The sequence below is a fragment of the Chiloscyllium plagiosum genome, unplaced genomic scaffold, assembly GCF_037043375.1.
Source record: "Chiloscyllium plagiosum isolate Xiang-an unplaced genomic scaffold, Cpla_swu_hap1 HiC_scaffold_12, whole genome shotgun sequence".
Classification (NCBI taxonomy): Eukaryota; Metazoa; Chordata; class Chondrichthyes; order Orectolobiformes; family Hemiscylliidae; genus Chiloscyllium; species Chiloscyllium plagiosum.
Genome location: NW_028270150.1, coordinates 91,084,977 through 91,105,078, shown reverse-complemented (window position 1 = coordinate 91,105,078; position 20,102 = coordinate 91,084,977). Strand labels below are relative to the sequence as shown.

The 20,102-nt window shown below is 47.1% G+C and overlaps 1 long non-coding RNA gene across 1 annotated transcript; it reads right to left on the bottom strand.

Annotated features, from left to right (window-relative positions):
- Positions 1-298: 298 nt before the first annotated feature.
- On the bottom strand, positions 299-14,861 carry LOC148148567 (uncharacterized). The gene is made up of 3 exons (XR_015758766.1): positions 14,810-14,861; positions 11,287-11,384; positions 299-316 (listed from the first exon to the last, which is right to left on the bottom strand). It is a non-coding gene; the product is annotated as an uncharacterized LOC148148567 (long non-coding RNA).
- Positions 14,862-20,102: the final 5,241 nt, after the last annotated feature.

Here is a 20,102-nt window from a genome sequence, read left to right as displayed (position 1 = left end):
GACAATATTTGATTTAATTCTGCCACGTTTCCGATGGAGGCTTCTGTTGATCATGTTGGCTATGCCACACAGATGTCTAAGCCATTAAAGTTTATTGAAGAATAGAAACCACCCCCATAGTGCATTTACGGCAGCTCAGCCTTCAGTGGACCGAATGGGTGGGATAGCTCCATAGGGCTGAAGGGCCTCCTTCTGACCCTGGTTCACCCAACTTCTTGTGATCAGCTGTGTTCTCCCTCTTAAATGTTTCAAATTCCGTGACTCCCTCCCACCATTCACTGTGTGTAGGACATCTCCGGGGGGACTGAGATTCTCTCTGTTGGGCAAGAGGGGAGAATAAATAGGAAGCAGTCAGATATAGACAGTGACGTGACCCGTGTACATTCATCCTGCAGCTCTGTGCTAGATCAGTTATTTTCAGCATCGGAGAACATATAGCAGGAAAAATACACACGGTGACACTGTGGTGCCAAGTGAATCAAGAGCTAAAAGTGACCCATTACCAGGTTATATAAGTGCTGACCGGTCTAACACAGGCACCAAAAGGAGACAGAGCTTTGCTATCACTGGCTGGGCATAGCCCTGGGCAAGTCATCACATGATCCTCTGACTCCCATCATGCCCCTCCCATCCTCACCACTCACTGCCTTCCCACGGCTAACCAGAAAGTTAGCACATTCTTCTCAGGGACTGGCTATAACAATGTCAACGGTCGCATTGTCAAATATAGTCCCCACGTTATTTTTTCACCTATCCTCATTTGGGAATGGTAAATGTAGCGTCTGAAAGGAGAGTGCAAATGTTGGAGTTCAAACATAGTCAACTGAGAAGGGGACTGGCCAGTGTATCCCAAATGAAGTACTTGCAAGTCTTTCCAGAGATTGTGTGGAAAACCATGTCTCATACACTAGAAGTTCTAAACATCAACCTTGTCACACAAACATCCCAACACAAGGGAGCCAATGAACCACAGAGGAGATTAGGAAAAGTGGGAGGACAGGGAGAAAGTGAGGACTGCAGATGCTGGGGACCAGAGTTGAAAAATGTGGTGCTTGAAAAACACAGCAGGCCAGGTAGCATCCGAGGAGTAGGAGAATCGACGTTTCCTGAAGAAGGGCTTATGCCCAAAATGTCGATTCTCCTGCTCCTCGGATGCTGCCTGGCCTGCTGTCTTTTTCCAGCACCACATTTTTCAAGAGTGCGAGGACAGCCCATTGAGCCTGTTCCAACATGGCCGATCCCTATCCAAACTCTACCCATCGGCCTTGGCTCCATGTCCCTCAGCTGGTTAAAAAAAAATCTGTCAATCACAGACGTAGAACAACTGATTGAGCAGCCATCGAGTGTTCCTTACCACCGCACACCACCACCCCCACCATAGGTTTCACACTTTATCCCCTTCCCTCTGTGGGAAGAATTGTTCACTCTGTTCCCTCATGAATAGCTTGGAACAGATGTCAATGTGGTCCCCCTCTGACCATCACAGCAGTTTGGGAAAGGATCTCCTGCCATGGTTACACCCTGTTGTAAAAATGTTATGAGCAAAGTGTACATTTTGAAGAGAAAACTCGAGCTGTTTTCAAACCCCAGACAGTCGGTCTGATCAAGTTTAGATCTATCAAGGTAAGTCAAGGTGAGAGTTTAGGGAAACAACTGTAGGAACTGGTGGAACATGAGTTTTATACAGTGGCCAGTGACTTTGACTTTTTAACAGACAATAGACAGGACAGTTCAGCTAAAGTCATCCCTTTGGTCCCTTCTAAGAGTCCTCTCCTGGGTTAGAATGAGGTCCCGCTGCCTCATGGGGTGGTTGAGGTGGAGAATATACGGAGTAATGAATATCCATTTCATCAATCGATTGAACTGAATGTCCCGCTGCGGTGCTGGGAGAGCCATGTCATAAACTCTAGGGTCACTATAGAAACAGCTGCTCTATCCAAGTTGCAGACGCACTGATGCACTGTGGCCGTAGATAATACTGGGAGTGAAACTCTCCCACTCGTGACGTCGAAACAGGAAATGTGCTGGTGAAAGGAAAATCAGATTCAGTCAGGAGAGTCCCCCCTCGCTCTCTCTCTCTCTCTCTCAGTCACCATGGAAACCGGCCAAACTGAAAATGCTAGCTGCATGTTGCAACAGATGGCCTAAAAATAACTGCAGCTCCTTCTCAGGACAGCTCCAGCAATTTTGTAATGAATTCACGAAGGAAGGGGTAACACCCTTTATGCAAACAAAGCAAAAATGATCAGGAGTTACCCTTGCAGCGTGGTTTCTGTCAAAAATATCCAAAGAAGAGAAACCATTCAGTCAAACCGTGTCTTATCTCTCTCTTCATCCATCCAATTTTGTTCTGTAAAGTTTGGTCACAGAAATGGAGCTAGTCAGCTTCAATTGTCCTAAACCAAGTGGGTTTTTTTTTGTTGGAAGAGCGATGATGCTTCTACTCGCCGTTATGTTGAGGCAATCCATTCTGATGTCAACCCAGGCCAACCAGTGCTGATGAAGATCATAGCCCCTCGATCTGGTCTGTCACCCATCACAAGGAAGTGGTCTCTCTCTATACACTATCAACACCTATAATCATCTTTAAAAATCACACAACACCAGGTTATAGTCCAACAGGTTTAATTGGAAGCACTAGCTTTCGGAGCGCTGCTCCTTCATCAGGTGGTTGTGTTGTCCAAATAAACCTGTTAGACTATAACCTGGTGTTGTGTGATTTTTAACTTTGTACACCCCAGTCCAACACCGGCATCTCCATATCATGACTTTAATCATCTTGAACACCAGCTACATCACTGCTGAAATTTCTAAGCCTAGAGGGAATACAAGACCAGTTTAGACAACCCACCCTCATAAGTTAACCCTATCATCAGAACCCCCCACTACCCGAAAGCCAATGTCTCTCTGCTGCAATGTCTGAACACCATCCTTAGGTCGGGGCCTAATCTGAGCTCTGAGCGAGTGGAACTTAGGTTTCACCAGATTGTATTCCAGCCATAGATGGTCTGCTCACCTTGTTAGTTATTTAGTTATCCTCAAATTTTAAGTGAATCCGCATTTGAACTTCTCAGTCTCCCAGCTCGTTCCCAGTTTCCACATACCCTTCATTTAGAAAATATTCCGACCTATCCAGAGTACATAGTTGTGGGGGACAGTCAGATCCAAAAGGGTTAATGGCCGTAATGAGGCAAGGCCCATCCATCAGGACAGTTCTGGGCGGAGCTAACTAGGTCTCTGTGTGTTCATCAGAGTTCATGTGGTGCTTCAGTGGTTAGCTCTGATTGTTAACAGCTTGCAGCTACAGTAGTTTCATAAAATTTACTCTAAGGTGGAGCCCAGTATCTCACAAAAGGTGATCATAGAATGCCTGCAGGGTGGAAACAGGCCATTCGGCCCAACAAGTCCACACACCCCCATTCCCCTATTACTCTATATTTCCCCTGACTAATGCACCTAACCTACACATCCCTGAACACTACGGGCAATTTAGCACGGCCAATTCACCTAACTTGCACATCTTTGGACTGTGAGAGGAAACGAGCACGTGGAGGAATACAGACACAGGGAGAACGTGCAAACTTCACACAGATAGTCCCTCAAGGTTGGGACCAAACCCAGGTCCCTGGCACCATGAGGCAGCAGTGTTAACCACTGAGCCACCGTGCCATGCTATAATCACAATCGCAGATGTGATGCTTTATGTAATAAACATATTTACTATTCATCAAAATTAAGCCTACTTTCTACTTAAGATGTTAACTGGGCCCCCGATCCCTACATGGTATTGATAGCTTAGACAAAGAACATGATAGAACAGGTGGTGGTGAATCTATCTAAGATACCCTAAATGGTAGCCAAACTCATGAGATGGTGACTGAACTTGAAAGCTGGGTCAACTCATGTTTTCCAACATGGAACTCCACCTACCATGGGTTTTAATTATCCATTAAATGCAGCAATGTCCTTTTGCAACTTCCTGCTGCCACCCACCATCTTCATCATGACACCCAATGTAGTGTCATCAGCACATTTCGATAGCGCCTCTCCAATCCTCCATCTAAACTGCTTCTAAATATCGAGAAACACCATAGGCCAAGCCCAGACCCCTGGGTCCACCAGCACCTAGCCAATCAGGGCAACTCTGCATCCTACCTTTGAATTAGATATTTTCTAATTGACCTGTTCAGAGATAGGATTATACACCTCTGGAGCAGATGGGATTTGAACCAGTGTTTCCTGGCTCAAGCACTGGGATATTCCCACTTCATCACAATTTCCCCATTTCTGAACTAAATCCCTGGTCTTAAGTAGCAGTAGGTTGATTCCAATTTTGTGTAGGTCCATTTTTGCTTACAGTCTCCAAAGTAGATTCTGCACAAATAACTACCAGGTCCTGGAATCCATATAAGTAACATGTCCTTTACTGACAGCATGAGTAACTCCCTCCAAAAGATCAATGTGACTTCCACTTCATGATTCATGCTGCTTCTCTCTGATCAGGTCATAGTTTTCCAAGTGTTCAGTCACTCCTTCGAAGAACGGCTCCCAGTAACTTCCCCACCTTAGACTAATGAGTCTCTAATTTCCTAACTTAAGTCTCCCACTCTGTTAAAATAATGTAGCTGCAGTACTCAGTCAGCCTCCTATTATCTAGCAGCTTGCATCTACCAAGGTCGGAATATCCCAAGTCATTTCACAGGAGAGTGCAGGTGCCAATGTAGAGCCTGGACTACAGCGCATCATCCGCCGCCATTTCCGCCACCTCCAAACGGACAGCGCATCATCCGCCGCCATTTCCGCCACCTCCAAACGGACCCCACCACCAAGGATATATTTCCCTCCCCTCCCCTATCAGCATTCCGTAAAGACCACTCCCTCCGTGACTCCCTCGTCAGAACCACACCCCCCACCAACCCAACCTCCACTCCCGGCACCTTCCCCTGCAACCGCAGGAGGTGCAAGACTTGCGCCCACACCTCCCCCCTCACCTCCCTCCAAGGCCCCAAAGGAAACTTTCTTATCCGCCACAGATTCACCTGTACCTCCACACATATCATCTATTGCATCCTTTGCACCCGATGTGGCCTCCTCTATATTGGGGAGACGGGCCGCCTACTTGCGGAGCGTTTCAGGGAACACCTCTGGGACACCCGGACCAACCAACCCAACCACCCTGTAGCTCAACATTTCAATTCCCCCTCCCACTCCACCAAGGATATGCAGGTCTTTGGACTCCTCCATCGTCAGACCACAGCGAAACGACGGTTGGAGGAAGAACGCCTCATCTTCCGGCTAGGAACCTTCCAACCACAAGGGATGAACTCGGATTTCACCAGTTTCCTCATTTCCCCTCCCCCCAGCCTGTCTCAGTCAAATCCATCAAATTCAGCACCGCCTTCCTAACCTGCAATCTTCTTCCCGACCTCTCCGCCCCCACCCCAGTCTGACCTATCACCCTCACCTTGACCTTTTTCCACCTATCACATTTCCGACGCCCCTCCCCCAAGTCCCTCCTCCCTATCTTTTACCTTAGCCTGCTGGACCAACTTTCCTCATTCCTGAAGAAGGGCTAATGCCCGAAACGTCGATTCTCCTGTTCCCTAGATGCTGCCTGACCTGCTGCGCTTTTCCAGCAACACATTTCCATCTCTAGAGCCTGGACTCTGCCAATGCCACTTTTAACAAGGTTTCAGGATGAAACCAAGAGTTATTTTCCATCTGGTAGGCTCCTCTGGCATCTGCACTCTGCTTTTGGGATGCTATCTGTGGGGTTCCATATGCCCATGTTGACTGTCCTGGTGAGATCCACACGCCAGCTTCCATGGCTTAGATTTGGACTAGCCCATATCTGCCTGAACTCCAGCAACCCACCTCGTTCTCCTGTGTTACCTGCAGCCCTTCCCACCCCTCACTTCTACACCCCACTCCAAGAGTTGCCTTATAATGATTCCTGATGAAGAGCTTACGCCAGAAATGCTAGACTCTCTTCCTCCTCAGATGCTGCCTGACTTGCTGTGCTTCTCCAGTGCCACACTTTTCAAATATGACTCTCCAGCATCTGCCGTCCTCACTTTCTCCTTTTAATGAGACACACAGAAGTTCTAGCACCTCACCGGACTGCACAGTAGGCCTCAGGCCTAGGACTGAACAGTGAGCCTCAGGCCTTGGACCTGCCGTCGCCATGGAAACCAACGGCGTTCCACAGAAATGACTGTCCTTTACTGTGCAAGAGGCTCCAATCATTAGGCCTCGACGTTAATACACATGGGCTTTGGGGGGAAAAAAGCAAGAATCTTTTCTCATTTGTTTGTTGCAAAGAGACATAGTGGGATCTTGTAACTCACTACAACTTGAGACTTTATTGTGAGCAACCCCTCCCAACTCCGCCCTCTGTGGCCCCTTTAAATCACTTGTGGATCGGAGCGCTCTTTTAAAAATCAAAACCCGAGTGATGAGTTGACTGATATCGGAGGGCCAATGACTCATTCATCGGAGGAATGTCACTTCAAGGTACTGGATGCCTGGCCTCTCAAACAGAGACAATGCTGGCCCACCCAAACCGTGCTGAGGTTCAAGGTGAAGAGCATGTCACAGTGACTCTGGGGATCCAGAGGTCTGAGTAATACACACCCAATAAATACTGGCAAATACCAGCTAATACCAGCTTTGGTGGGAGATACCGGCAAAGGACTTTGCATTGTTTTCCCTGGGTTCTCTGGTTTCTTCCCACAATCCAAAGATGTGCAGGTTAGGTGAATTGGCCATGCTAAATTGCCCATAGTGTTCAGGGATGTGTGGGTTAGGTGCGTTAGTCAGGGGTAAATGTAGAGTAATCGGGTAGGGGAATGGGTTTGGGTGGGATACTCTTCGGAGGGCCGGTGTGGACTTGTTGGGCCAAATAGCCTGTTTCCACACTGTAGGGATTCTATGAAATTCTATGAAATGCTATGAAATATTGGTTTTAAGCTCTCCCAGCCTGAAGCTAACAGAAAGCTGATCAGGAGAGAGAGAGAGAGAGAGAGACAGAGAGAGGGACTGCATTTGATTGAGGGCTTGCAAAAACCAAAACAAACAGATCTCAAGGCCATGATGTTCCAACAAGTGCCTATAATCTCTCTGACGTCATGGTCTTCATCAGAAACCTACCCTACTTTGTGATTTTGCAATTCAGTGTTAGTCAAGAGGAAAAATAATTCATTGCCTTGTCCCTACCCACACTCACTCCCATCCCAACAACAACAATAACACATATCAGTTGCTGGTGGAAGGGAGTCACCCACTCCCTCCCAGTCATCATGATTTCTCCGATTGGGACAGCTCGCCTTCCCATCACAGATTCCGGTCCCCTCCCAGCTTGATTAAAAACTGCGAGCATGTTGTCCTTAAGAGCCAGGTTCAGACCTTCCCCTCCTATCTACCCCCAACCCCCCCCCCCTCAATCACCAACAACGCTGGACCAGGCAGGGGTGGGCAGAACAGCTAAAAACCGTCTGAACAGTCAGCTCAGCGGAAAGTTCTGGAAACCCCCACGAGGGAGTGACCCATCTGTAACCCTGTGACCATGCAGCGGATCTCGGAAACGTGACTATGGGGAGATCTGAGCGCCGTGGTTGGTGAGGCCAAGGTGGGGAATATGGCCCCTGAAACTCCTTCAAGCTGCACTGCGGACCCAGTTTGGCAGAGAGGGGGTCGATCCCAACAACAACTTGCATTTGTGTGGTCCTTTTTGTGTTGCCAGCCATCCCCAACAACAAACATTATCAGACGACACTTGACACCAAAAGATGTGCGTCATCAGGAGGGCCATTCCAACGTACAAGTTCATAGCAGAAGTAGGCCACTGAAAAGGAGGAGCGGGGAGATAGTGAAGGGGAGTGCACGAGCAACCAATTCGAGTGAACAATCTTGATCATTCCTGTGTTGCCAGACACATCCCTTCAAGCACACTGGGTGCAGACTGTAGGGCAGTTACTGTGATCTCCACCTGTGTCCTTCAGATACTGAGTAAGACAGGCTACCGCTTATTGGTGGCCCTGTAAACTCCTGTCAGTACTGGTGAGTGAAACATTGTCTGCCCAGTCTGTGGGAGCCTGCCATTCACTGGGCTCTGGGATGGCCTCAGTCCTCCCTGCACCTCCTTTGTAAGCCGCCTTACTCCAGGTCATGCTGGAACTGGGACAAAGTGAGGTCTGCAGATGCTGGAGATCAAAGTTGAAATTTTATTGCTGGAACAGCACAGCAGGTCAGGCAGCATCCAGGGAACAGGAGATTCGACGTTTCGGGCACAGGCACGATTCCTGAAGAAGGGCCTGTGCCCGAAACGTCGAATCTCCTGTTCCCTGGATGCTGCCTGACCTGCTGTGCTGTTCCAGCAATAAAGTTTCAACTGGAACTGGGACAGGCTAACCAAGACCCTTGTCATATATCAGTGTGCCCCACATGGAGATACATGTGCATTTACCCTAGTGAGCTGAAGTCAGGGGCTTCCCATTATATAGTGCTGCACAGGATGTACATCTTTTTGGACCAGTTCCCACTCCATAGCCAGACCCTGGCAGGAGACAACAGAGCACATGCATAGACTAAGGAAGAGGAACAGCCTCAACTTAGGAAGATTCCTCTTGCCTGCGGGAATTACAACATTTCAAAGGCATGGATATAGCTAGGAAAGGTTTAGAAGGATATGGGTCAAACGCAGGTGAACGGGACTAGGTCAGTTGAGGAAACCTGGTCAGCATGGAAACGTTGGACTGAAGCGTCTGTTTCTGTGCTGTTTGTCTTAGCCATTCTTTCCACCTTTTCCAGTGTCAACCTGTACATAGCCCTCGTGTACCTTCCTGTCTCTTCTTGACTTCTGTAAAGGACATCACACCCCTTAAGACAGTGTGACGCTCACTGGAAAAGGCATTGTTCCAGCTAATGTCACTTCAACTGATCACATGACAACCCCCACCAATCCAACTTGAACCAAGCTTCATCTTGAAAGTATTCCACCCAAACCAACTTCCCCTTTTAATAACATTCATGATTTTCCTGAATTTCCCAACAAAGGAAACAGTGGCCACTATTTCATCCCTCGGTAGCCCCCTGGCTATAGAAATGCAAGCTCCGGTGGCAGAGAACCAGAGGGTCTTTGGAGCGCAAATTCTTTGTGGAACTGTTCAGGGAATCAGGAATACAATATCCCATTACTGGAACTGTAATGTGCTCTCAGTTCAGTGCCTCATCAGCTAGGGGTGAATTATGTAAAAGACTAAGGAAATTCTGCATGCCCACAAAGTCTCTTACCAATTTTTATAGATGCACCATAGAAAGAGTCCTATCTGGATGCATCACAGCTTGGTCCAGTAACTGCTGTACCCAAGATTGCAAGAAACGACAACAAATTGAGAACATAGCCCAGTCTGTCACATAAACCAACATCCCATCTATTGACCTCATCTATACATCCCTCTACCTTGGGAAAGCAACCAACATCATCAAAGAGGCCAGTTATACTCTCTTCCACCCTCTTCCATTGGGCAGAAGATATAGATGTTTGGACACACATACTAACAGATTCAAGAACAGCTTCTTTCTCCGCTGTTATCAGACTTTTGATAGGACCTCTCAAATGTTAATGTTGCTGTCTCTCTCTCTCTCTCTCTCTCTCTCTCTGTGCACCTTCTCTGTGGCTATAACATTGTATTCTGCACTCTGTTCTGTTACCCTGATGCACTTTGTATGGCATAACCTGCCTGTAGAGCACACAAAATAATATCTTTCACTGTATCTCGGTACATGTGACAACAATGATTCAGATCAAATCAAACTGAATTAGGAGTAAGATGACTCAGCCCCATTGGCCTACCTCACCATTCAATATGATCATGGGCAAACCGCATTCTCGTGACCCCGATGACCTTTCAACCCCTTCTTCCCTATGAACATACCCAACTCCGCTTTAAAAATATTTAAAGACTACTCCCACAGCCTTGTGAGGAAAAGAGTTCCAAAGACCAGCAACTTTCTGCTAGAAAATAAATCCTCCTCACCTCTGTCCGAAATGGGTCACTCTTTGTTTTGAAACAGCAACCCATAGTTCTAGGTTCTCGCATGAGAGAAAATGTTCTCTCCACATCTACCCCATCAAGATCCCTCAGGGTTTTATCACGTTTCAATCAAGTCACCTCTTACAGCTTTCTAAACTCCAGCAGGCACAGGCTCAGGCCATCCAACCTTTCCCCATAAAACAATCCACTCATTCCAGCTATTGGTCCCATAAACCTTCTCTGAACTGCCTCCAGTACAATTACATCCTTTCTTAAGTAAGGGGACTAATTTCATGCACAGGGTTCCAAATATAGTCTCATCAATGCCCTGAATAACTGAGGCACAACCTCCCTGCCTTTGTATTCAATTCCCCTTCACAATAGCTGTAACATATCACTAGCTTTCCTGGTTACTTGCTTCACCTGCATTCTAACTTTTCACAATTCATGCACTAGGACACCCAGATCCTCCTGCAACTTGGAGTTCGCCAATCTCTCACCATTTAGATAATATGCCTCACTTATATTCTTCCTGCCAAAATGCTCCATTTCACATTTTCCCACATACACTCCATTTTCCAGATCTTTGCCCACTCACTTAACCTTTTCTACTATCTTCCCCATGTCCTTTTCACACTGACTTTTATATATCTACCAAATTTAGCAGGGATACCTTTTGAAATAACTCCACAGAGGGTGGTATCCCATCACCAAGTCACTCTTTATGTACATGTAGAGAGTCCTTGACACTGATCCAGCTCCCTCAGAGCCAGCTCTCAGAGTGAACAGGATGTCTGACACTCCCGTTTCTATCTGTCAGCCAGGGCTCCCTGATTGTACCCGGTTAACAGCCCCAGTCACAGAAGTCATATCCTGTGAGGTCCAGCTGGCTGACCTCATTGCAATCACTACACATCTCTGTCCATTTCCTGTCTATCCTCTGCGCATTTCCTGTTTATCATCTGTCCACTTCCTGGCTATCCTCTGTCCACTTCCTGCCTCTCCTGCGCCCATTTCCTGTCTCTGCCCACTTCCTGTTTATTTTCTGCCCTGGACTGTGTCCTATAAATGCCAAGGTGGCTGACAAAGATGGCCACTACCTGCATATGAGTAGATGGTGCCAGTGACTCTTGGCCAGGCTACAAATCATCTCAACAGCACAGTTCATGGAAAACCAACATTCAAAGCAATAAAGAACAAACCTGAGTTATAGCTTAAGGTGGAGGTTAGATGTATGATGTGTGAATCTTACCTGCATTTGCCTTCTGTGCAAAATCTTGCCTCAATGATTCAGTTTTGATTCAGCGATTGGGGTTTCTGATTTGTGAGGTTTAATGACTGGCGATGTATCTAGAAGGAAGGATGTCATCATTGTTGTACTCAAGAACGTGAAAAACAAATGTTTATGAGGCTGCTTCAACAAAATCACTTTCTCAAATTCCTCTGCTCGATAGGGTAAGGATCAGAGTCTGAGTGGGACCGTCTTCGGAGGGTCGATATGGACTGGATGGGCTGAATGGCCTGCTTCCACACTGTTGAGATTCTATGATTCTATGAAATTGCTCAGAGAACAACATTGCTCAATATTCACTTGACTTCGGTGTACGTGCCTTTGGTCCATCTCTCGTATGCCCTCTTCCCAGGCTCGTCATGCCGTTACATGCTACCTGCCTGTCCTCTGCACCTCGCACGTGTTTCACACTTACCACCTCGTACTTGACCACCCACTTTGTGACTTTGGAAATGTTTGTGAAGATGCATGAGTATGAGTTTATGCAGTCCGACACCATCAAGGTGCCTAAGGCAAGGATTTGCCTGACTTAGAGCCAGTTTGTCGGCAACAACATCCCACAGATATTGAGACTGACGACAAGATAGTCTGCTGACAAAACGTCGAGGGGTAAGTTACACAGGACACCCTGAGAATGACTATCTTCTCTTTTGATTCACACCGTGAGGTTTTTATGTTTGGGTGTAAGGACATTCAGTACCACTGACAATGCAGTCCTCCCTCAGCACCACATTCAAGTGTAAGCCTAAATGTGTAGGCCGAACAGGCTTGAACTCATTGGCCATTCTGAAAATAAACCCGGGAGTAAGGTCATCTGACAAAGATTGAGTGAGGGGAACTGATCCCTGCTTAGGCTCTCCCACTACAACTGGGATAAAACGGGTTTCCCCTGCAGCATTGGGAAACATCAGAGAGGGCTACAAATCTAGAAAGAAATCCCAGCTTTCTTTTTGCGTGAATTGTTTCTGCTCTCAGTGCACACCCGAGCTCTTGCTCTTTGCTCAGCTTTTGCGATCTGTTCACCTTGAGAATTACTTGCCTCAGCAAGAAAATCAGTCTGTGGAACCAGGCCAGCTGACACAGTTCCATTCCTAACAAGTCAGGCAGATGTATCACAATAATCTTAACAGTGAGGCCCTGTCTTACAGACACACACATTAATACCATTCCCACCACTGACAACCCAGTGACTCTGAGAGAGGCAGGCTGCAGGACTGAAGGCTCATGGACACATCACGATGCCATCAGCTCCCCAAATTGGAGGCAACAGCGGGAGGGCAGGGGGTAGAGCTGGGGAGTCTTAATCTGGATAAACCCAAGGGTTTGGTTGCGTGGGTTGGTGGGGAAGGGGTTCATAAGCAGCAGGCCCAAGGGTGGGGAAGAGGCAGAGTGCCTGCTATCAGATATCGATCTGCCCCATTGGGAAGGGGCACCCACTGTTTTTTTACAATAAAGGTCACACCCAAGGGTGTTGCAAAATTCACCCGTGGACAAGTAAAGGGCAGCTTAGTGCTTACACCCCTGGTCGATTTGCCCCGAATGCACAGTGCTCTCAGCCAGTTTCTTACCTCCTCAGTTAAAAATAAAAGGTTTGCTCCCGGAGGGTTTTGATCAGGCCAGGAGACCCCTTCGGTTGCCTTTCCCGATTGCACAAGGTGAGCCTGTTTGGCCCATTACCCCTGTGCTAATTCTTTTGACCGGAACTGCCCGCTGTGGAGCCCAGTGCTCTTCTGTGTTCTAATAATCACTGTCTCAGTCCCTCGACAATCCCATTTCTTCCCCAGTCAGAGAAGTCTGAGCCCAGACATCTCGCCAACTCCTCCTGAAGCTGTATTGGCTATGCCATCAATCATCTGAAATGAGTTGGGACTGCACTAGAGGTGAGCAGCTAATCCAGGGTATGAATGTCAACAGTGACCCTGTGGTAGTGTCCCTAGCTCTGAGCTAGGTTCAAGACCCACCTGCTCCAGAGGTGTGCGATAGCATGTCTCCCACACATAGCACAACACAGAAACAGACCCTTCAGTCCAACTCGTCCATGCTGACCAGATATCCTAAATTAATAATTTGCCAGCATTTTGCCCATATCCTTCTAAACCCTTTCTATTCATATACCCATCCAGATGACTTTTAAATGTTGTAATTGTACTAACCTCCACCACTTCCTCTGGCAGCTCATTCCGTACACTCACCACCCTCTGTGTGAAAAAGTTGCCCCTCAGGTCCCTTTTTAAACTTTTCCCCTCTCACCTTAAACTGATGCCCTCGCGTTCACATCTCATATCAGAATGCAACTGACTGTCCGCTCTGGGACTGCAGCAATACCGCCACCCAACAGAGATGGCAGTGGCAAGCAGATAAAACCTGTAGCTCAGGAGGTGGGGGTGTAATGGTAAAGTCACTGAGCTAATCACCATCACTATCCCCCCCTCCCCCACCACTACCACCATCACCCAGGAAATAAAAACTGAAAGGACTTGCGGACGCTGTGACTCAGAAACAAAAAAGAAGTTGCTGGAAAAGCTCAGCTGATCTGGCAGTATCTGTGAAGAGAAATCAGAGTTAACATTTTGGGTCCGTTGCACTTTTGGAATGTTGTGTGCATTTCTGGTCTCCCTCCTTATAGGAAAGATGTTGTGGAATCTAAAAGGGTTCAGAAAAGATTTACAAGATGTTGCCAAGATTGGAGGATTTGAACTACAGGGAGAGACTGAACAGGCTGGGGCTGTTTTCCCTGGAGCGTCGGAGGCTGAGGGGTGACCTTATAGAGGTTTATAAAATCTTGAGGGGCATGGATAGGATAAATAGACAAGGTCCAGAACTAGAGGGCGTAAGTTTAGAGCGAGAGGGGTAAGATTTAAAAGGGACTTAAGGGGCAACTTTTTCATGCAGAGGGTGATGTGTGTATGGAATGAGCTGCCAGAGGAAGTGGAGGCTGATACAATCACACAACATTTAAAAGGCATCTGGACGGGTATATGAATAGGAAGGTTTTAGAGGGGTATGGGTCAAATGCTGGCAAATGGGGCTCGATTAATTTAGGATATTTGGTGAGTTTGACTAAGGGGTTTGTTTCCGTATTGTACATCTCTATGACTCTATGACCTTTCCTCAGAACTTCCCATCCTGAGGAAGCGTTACCGGACCGACCATTAACTCTGATTTCTCTTCACAGATGCTGCCAACCTTCGAGCAACTTCCTGTTTTGTTAACATTTTGAGGACATAGGTTCAAATCCAGGCAGATGATGAAATTTGAATTCAATAAAAATTGGAACAAATAGAAAGTCTAATGGCTGACATTGTTGCAAAACCCCATCTGGCTCCCTTGTGTCCTTTTAGATTAGATTAGATTAGATTCCCTACACTGTGGAAACAGGCCCTTCAGCCCAACAAGTCCACACTGACCCTCTGAAGAGTAACTCACCCCCTCTGACTAATACACCGAACACTATGGACAATTTAGCATGGCCAATTCACCTGACCTGCACATCTTTGAACCGTGGGAGGAAACTGGAGAACCTGGAGGAAACCCACGCAGAGACAGGGAGAACGTGCAAACTCTACACAGACAGTTGCCCGAGGCTGGAATCAAACCTGGGACCCTGGCGCTGTGAGGCAGTAGTGCTAACCACTGAGCCACCGTGCCGACCTACATGTGACTCCAGACACATAACAATGTGACTTTTAACTGTCCTCTGGCCAATTTGGATGGTTAATAAATACAGGCCCAACCAACAACACCCATATCCCATGAATGAAATTATTTCTAGGGAGCAGCAGTACAACAAAAATCTTTTGAAAATTCACATAGCACCTTTAACACCATATCCCAGAATACTTCGGAGGAACAAATGAAAAGAGGCTGAAAATTAGTCACTTGTGGAGTGGTTCATAAGACAGTTTGATTATTTAGGACACAGGAGATGGCAGAGGGACTTGAGGAAGGAGTTTCAGAGCTTGGGTAGCTCATAACAAAGCCCTTCCCCAGCGGAAGGACAAAAATCCAGAATTATCAAAAGGAATGGAACATTAGAAATGTCAACATCTTGGACAGTGAGTGGGGCCTGAGGCGTGACAAGGAGGGGTGTGGGGGAGGCGAGATCATAGAATCCCTACTGTGCGGAAAGAGGCCGTTTGGCCCATCAAGTCTGCACTGACAACCTACCCCACCCCACCACTCCATCCCAAAGATCATGGAGGCATTTTAGAGCAGTACAGTGGCTCAGTAGTTAGCACTACTGCCTCACAGCGCCAGGGACATGGGTTCAATTCCAGCCTCGCCTGATAGTGTGGAGTTTGCACATTCTCCACATGCAGAGGTGGGTTTCCTCTGGGTGCTCCAGTTTCCTCCCACGATCCAAAGATGTGCAGGCTAGGGGCATCAGCCGTGCTAAGTTTCCCGTGGTGTCTCGGTTAAGTGGGAAGTGGGTTGCTCTCTGGAGAGTCGGAGTGGACTTATTGGGTCAAGTAGCCTGTTTCCACACTGCAGGAATTCTATGAGAATTGAGGCCTTGCCAGACTAGGAGACAATGTGGCAGAGTCAGTGTGATGGGTCTTGGTGTGCATTGGGCATTGAATGAGAGAGATGCTTCATGGGGAAGAGATGACATTCCTAATGGCCCTGCAATTTCTTTAGCAATCTCCCGCACAGCAACATCCAGGAAATTAAATGGGAATTCCTGGAGGGTTGGCAAAAGGCGATTCCTGCACGGTGCTGTTGTGGGGATTCTTGACCACCAGCACCTCTTTAATAGATTTCCAATGGTAGCCAGTCCCACTGTGTGTAACACTGAGTGAGCTCTGCAGGCTGCTATGCCTCTGCAGGGTTAGCATGCAGCTGGACTGACAATCCCAGTTCTTCCCTGTCCAATGCTCACAGCCTGGTTAGGCCCACTCTGACTTCAGGCACTCTTGCATTCTGTGCTGCTTGAGTAAGGCCGATGGTGGGCTTAGTTTGGCGAGAGAGATCCCCGAGAGACAGTCCGAGTGGATCTCCCTTTGGTGCCATCCGGTCACACGTGCATCATTGCATCCTGAGCTCCCTTCTGGCTCCGAGTGCGACCCCCATCTTCCTTTCTTAGGAAGCGTCATGCCGTTCCCCTTCACCTTATAAGTCCGGGCAGAGGGCTGAGGGACGGATGTGAGCAGGAATGTGGAGAGACGGATTAGAGAGGGCATGTTCTGTCTTAGAAAGATTAGCCGTCTGTTTGTGTTGAGATTGGCAGCACTCTCTCTGCTGACTCATGCCTTTTGGACGGAGCAAGCCGAGATCTTTAATAAATATTTGCATCACCCGTGAGTGCAAACTGATAGCTCCTCGCCCATTCTGAGGTAAACAAGACCTTTGACACAGATTCCAGCCAAAACAAAGAAAGTAGGTGCCAAACTGGTGTCTGAGGAACTGGCTTTAAAGCATCTCTCTCAGGCTCTCATCTTATGAGCCTTCATTTTATTTTGATGCTTCATCCCTTTTTATGTCCTTTTCATTGAGATACTAACCAATGCAGAGTACTCGGGCTGAATGGCCTATTTCCCTATCAGGACCCTTGCCTTAATGGTTCTATAACCCATAGCCACTCGACAGTAAGTCTGACCAATCCCAGAGCAAAGCTGTGGGGATCGTAAGAAAATGGCTGTGGGTAAGTCTCTATGGTTCGAATCCCACAGCAGCAGCTTTTGGGAAATATAATTCAATTAAAGCTCACCTCAGTAACGGTGATGATGGCAGCTATCACCCAATATATCCAGTTTGCATTCCCACCATTCGGGAAAAGAAATCTGCCAAAACTAGTCTGACTCCAGATCCACAGTGATTACCTCCCTCTCATCAATCATTCAAGCAGCCTTCAAAATTCATTGGGAGGCAAGGGGATTGGGGAGGAAATGCAGGCAAATCCTCCCTGAAAAAGTCTTAAAGCACCTGGGAAAATCCAAACACAGAGCTGACCAATGGAAGAAACGTAACCCGACAGGACACAGAATCTGTGAGGAGTAGCTCCTCCAATCAGAGCTCCTCTCTCTCTCTCTCTCCTGCCATAACTACTGCAATCAGAAATCGTGTCTCTCTCTCCCCCTCCCCCTCCCCCTCCCCCTCCCCCTCCCCCACCCCCTCCCCCAGCCCAGTTGGCACCCAATCAGAGATCACGTCCCACCCCAGCCTCCTGCCTATGGCCTCACTAACTGCGACCTCCACATTGGGCTGAAGCTCAGATATTCCTGGTTCAGGGCCATGTTGGACCTGGAAAGTGGTGGAGCCATGGAGGGCGGATAGATTTATGAGAAGGTTTCTGTAAACCCTGGGGTTAAAGGTATTGCAAATATCAACCACTTTGCAGGAACTTCAAAAGAAATTTGAGACAATTGTATTTCAACTCTGCCACTTGACACTGGAGCACTAAAGATTTCATATTTGTGATTTAGACCAGTCTTCACCTGTGGGACATGGCGGCGCTGGCTGGAACAACGTTTATTTCCTGTCAATAGATATCCTTGAGAAGGTGGTGGTGAGCCAGCCAAAAGCTGCTGCTGTGGGATTCGAACCATAGAGACTTACCCACAGCCATTTTCTTGAACCAGCATGGTCCACGTGCTGCGGGTTGACCCACAATACCCGTGGGGAGGGAATTCCAGGATTTTGATCCAGCGACAGTGAAGGAACGACAATATATTTCCTCAACTCAGGATGGTGAGTGGCTTGGAGGGGAACTTGCAGGGGGTGGTGTTCCCATGTATCTGCTGCCCTTGTCCCTCTAGATGAAAGAGGTCATGGGTTTAAAAGGTGCTGTCTGAGAATATTTGATGAATTCCGGCCGTGCATCTTGTAGATAGTACAAGCTGCTGCTTCTGAGCATCAGTGGTGGAGGGAGTGGATGTTTGTGGATGTGGTGCCAATCAAGTGAGCTCTTTGTCCTGGATGCAGTCAAGCTTCTTGAGTGTTGTCGGAGCTGCACCCATCCAGGCAAGTGGGGAGTATTCCATCACACTCCTGACTTGTGCCTTGGAAATGGTGGACAGGCTTTGAGAAGTCAGGAGGTGAGTAACCTGTTGCAGTGTTATAACCGCTGTACGACTGCTCCAGTTCATCTTCTGGTTAATAGTTGATAGTATTGACAGGACATAGTATATTCATTTCTTTTGCGAACTTAATTCTAGGGATGTGTTTGTTCCAAAAGTTAGAGGTAATTAATATCATGCAGAAATTTAGTGCGAATAAAACACAGATATTTAAATAACATGACAATATTGGATAGTAACATAACTTGATATTAGATTGTGACAGTGAGTTGGAAGCTTAAGATGTCTTCCATTTTCATTTTCATACTGGGACAGCAAACAAGGGAGATATAATTAAACTCTCAACAAATGAAATGTCATTTATCAGGGGTTCTGTTCTTTACATTTTGCTACGAGACGTTCTTGGCTCTGGAAGTGACCAAACACCTGAACAGTTTCAGCTGATCAGAGAGGGCGCGTAAATGTTAGCTCATGCCTGATACACCTCAACAAAACCATTGAAGCAGTGACTGAAGTAGTGGCCAGGGAAAAGTCAAAGAATGTTCATTGTATGAATTTCCAGAAGGCAACTGATAAAGTCCCTTATGACAGACTTTTAGCTGAAGCTGACATTTATGGAATTGAAGGGAAATTATTGACCTGGTTGAGAAATTGACTGCGGCAAGGGGCAAAGTAGGAATGATGGGTAGGTAACCTTATTGGCAGAATAGGTGTAACTAGTGGTGTTCCACAAGGATCTCAGCTGGGGACTCAATGGATAAAATCATTCATACTACTTTATCTAGCCAAAAGGAAAATCCTAAACAATTCAGCATGACATGTGCATTAGCGTCACAACATGACTGCATTCTTCTCCATCATAATATTTTTATAAGTGTCGAAGTATATGGGCTAAAGGCAGGAGTATGGAGAAAGACCACAATGGTAGATTCAAGAGGCTGAATGGCCTACATCTGTTCCTATGTTCCTATTCCCTTAAAAAAAAGTTAGTGAGAGTGATAAAGGAGACCTCTAAAACCAAAATGTAGCCCTGAGAAACTGTCAAAAGGTATCCGCAAAATTTGAGCCTTTCTGGCAAGCCACTCAATTCAATGGACTCAACAAATATTGGCTTTGCCAGCGATGTCTTCCCCACTGAAAGATTAAAACGATGTTTTATTCTTCCCTTGATGTCCATTGAACACTTTTGCCATGAGGCTATAAAATCACACGTGTCTCAAAGGCTGTTTGGGTATAAGGATGTCACATGACAAAACCTCCATGAGTGTGTTTCCACAGGAGTTGGCCAGTGAAATTCTTCTCTACGTTTGGTCAACTCACCTCCAGTCATTGGCCAGAAGAGAATTGGCTCCCTCCTTGCTCCCTGACACCGTGGATCTTAACATGGGGCATCATTCTGAACATCAGGCTGCCTTGGTTTATGACTTTATGGTTGGCGCCATGCCTGATTAGTCATCTTGAAGCCCACACACACCTCCACACACCTCAGCCCGGGTCTCCCCGGGGGCTCAGTTGCTGAACGTTGCCACCCCAACTTAGGTTCCAGATCCAATCTTTGATCCATTGTGACCAAGTGGGGTCAGTGTTCCACCAATTAGCAACACCAGTTGGCAGCGCAGGATCTCCTTGCTCAAAAGCCCGGTTGGAAGGATGTATGCTCAGACATTCCAATGTCATAACCAAGGTTGAAGGGGTCGCTGTTTCCTTTTCTAGTCCTAATTATCTACTGTTTGCAATAAATGTTACCTTCTGCTAACATAT